The 2,770-nt window shown below is 42.2% G+C and overlaps 1 pseudogene; it reads right to left on the bottom strand.

Annotated features, from left to right (window-relative positions):
- Positions 1–409: 409 nt before the first annotated feature.
- Positions 410–1,454, bottom strand: LOC118658735 (annotated as a pseudogene).
- Between the last annotated feature and the right edge of the window lie 1,316 nt (positions 1,455–2,770).

The following is a 2,770-nucleotide window of genomic DNA, read 5'->3' as shown; positions in this document are numbered from 1 at the left end:
GATTGGCTTCCTTCTGCACGCCCCCTCCTGGGATCAAGCCCACAGCCTGGGCATATGCCTTTGACAGGATTCAACCCTGGGATTCTTCAGTCCCCAGGTTGACCCTCTACCCACTGATCTAAACCTGCTGTGGCATAAAATTAGAAATCTTAAAAATAGCTGAAAGAATGTTGATGAAACATGAAACATTGTGGTCAGCATAGAGGGAAGAAAAGTAAAACAGGAATTTTTCAGGGAGTAGCTAAGATGAAACTAATACAAATACAAACAGAAGCAAAATCACACACGTTTTGGAACTAGATAAAACAAACATGTCTTTTACAAGTGAAAAAGAACCAGATATTTAAATTTGCAACATTTACCTTTGGGCACACAATGTACACTTAGTTCTTCTGAGGCCAGAGCTCTATCACAGACAAGATGCTGGTAGGTTGAGGAGCCCTCTCAGGGCTCCCTTCACATCCTTATTCCTCAGGCTGTAGATGAAGGGGTTCAGCATGGGGGTGACCAGAGTGTACATGACTGAGGCAACTGAGTTCTGTAGGGTAGAATGGGTCAGAGCAGAACTGAGGTAGACCCCTAGGCCTGTGCCATAGAACAAGGAGACCACAGACAGGTGAGAGCCACAGGTGGAAAATGCTTTATATTTCCCTCCTGCAGAAGATATTCTCATTAAGGAGGAGACAATTCTAGAGTAAGAAAACAGAATTCCCATGAAAGGAAACATGCCCAATAGCGCCGTAGCCACATACAAGAAGATGTTATTGATGAGGGTGTCAGAGCAGGCCACCTTGAGGATCTGAGCCAGTTCACAGAAGAAATGTGGGATTTCAGTGCCGACACAGAAGGTCAGCCACCTCATCAGTAGAATATGAAGCAGGGAGACCCAGAACATGATGAACCAAGATATTAGAACCAGAATGCCACAGAAGCGTGGGTTCATGACGACTGTGTAGTACAGCGGGTGGCAGATGGCCACATACCGGTCATAGGCCATCACAGTCAGAAGGAAGTTATCCATTCCAACAAATATTGTAAAAAAATACACCTGAATGAGGCACCCAATGTAGGAGATGTTTTTGCTCTGTGCCTGGACATTCACCAGCATCTTTGGGATCGTGGTGGAGGTGAAACAGATGTCAACAAAGGACAGGTTGGCGAGAAAGAAATACATGGGCGTGTGGAGGTGGGAGTCAGAGCTGATGGCCACAATGATGAGCAGGTTTCCGAGCACAGTGAACAGGTACATGCACAGGAACACTCCACAGAGGAGGGGCTGCAGTTTAGGGTCATCTGAGAGACCCAGGAGCAGGAATTGTAGCACTTCTGTGTGGTTTTCTCCTTCCATGCAGCTGGTTTATCTTATGAAGAAGGAGACAAAAGCAACATTCAGTAAACAGCCAAAAGGCATCCAAGGGAGTCATCAACTTTTGATTCCACCTTTGTGTGGACATCATTCATGATCTAGTAGTCATTCCAATGACAGTGATTCCCTCATTTAAGTGGTTACCCAATTTTATTTTAAATTATGTAATTATTCAGACTTTCTTTAATTTAGCAGAAATCTTCCTCTTTTTATCTTCAACTCACTGAATCTAATTCACTTATTAAAATCTATGAACATGGCCGTAACCGGTTTGGCTCAGTGGATAGAGTGTTGGCATGCGGACTGAAGGGTCCTGGGATGATTCCGGTCAGGGGCATGTGCCTTGGTTGCGGGCATATCCCCACTGGACAGTGTGCGGGAGGCAGCTGATCGATGTTTCTCTCTCATCGATGTTTCTAGCTCTCTGTCTCTCTCCCTTCCTCTCTGTAAAAAATCAATAAAATACATTTTTTTAAAAAATCTATGAACATGAAGAAATTTCTTCTTTCATACAAGCCTTCCAAAATAACTAAAGACATTTAAGGTGTTTCTTTTTTTTTTTTTTTTTTTTTTTATATGTGTTTTTCTTTCTTTCTTTTTTTTTTTTTAATTAAATCTTTATTGTTCAGATTATTACATTTGTTCCTCTTTTTCCCCCCCCCATAACTCCCCTCCTCCCAGTTCCCGCCCCACCCTCCGCCCTCACTCCCCACCCACTGTCCTCATCCATAGGTGCACGATTTTTGTCCAGTCTCTTCCCGTATCTCCCACACCCCTTTCCCCCCCAGGAATAGTCAGTCCATTCCCTTTCTATGTCCCTGATTCTATTATAATCAACAGTTCATTCTGTTCATCAGATTATTTATTCACTTGATTCTTAGATTCACTTGTTGATAGATGCATATTTGTTGTTCATAATTTGTATCTTTACCTTTTTCTTCCTCTTCCTCTTCTTAAAGGATACCTTTCAGCATTTCATATAATCCTGGTTTGGTGGTGATGAACTCCTTTAGCTTTTCCTTATCTGTGAAGCTCTTTATCTGACCTTCAATTCTGAATGATAGCTTTGCTGGATAAAGTAATCTTGGTTGTAGGTTCTTGGTATTCATCACTTTGAATATTTCTTGCCACTCCCTTCTGGCCTGCAAAGTTTCTGTTGAGAAATCAGCTGACAGTCGTATGGGTATTCCCTTGTAGGTAACTGAGTTTCTTTCTCTTGCTGTTTTTAAGATTCTCTCTTTATCTTTTGCTCTTGGCATTTTAATTATGATGTGTCTTGGTGTGGTCCTCTTAGGATTCCTTTTGTTTGGGGTTCTCCGCCCTTCTTGGACCTGTAAGTCCATTTCTTTCACCAGGTGGGGGAAGTTTTCTGTCATTATTTCTTCAAATAGGTTTTCAATATCT

This window comes from Myotis myotis, unplaced genomic scaffold, assembly GCF_014108235.1.
Source record: "Myotis myotis isolate mMyoMyo1 unplaced genomic scaffold, mMyoMyo1.p scaffold_m19_p_6, whole genome shotgun sequence".
Taxonomy (NCBI): Eukaryota; Metazoa; Chordata; class Mammalia; order Chiroptera; family Vespertilionidae; genus Myotis; species Myotis myotis.
Note: the sequence above shows the minus strand (reverse complement) of the source record. Positions and strands in the feature narration are given on the sequence as shown.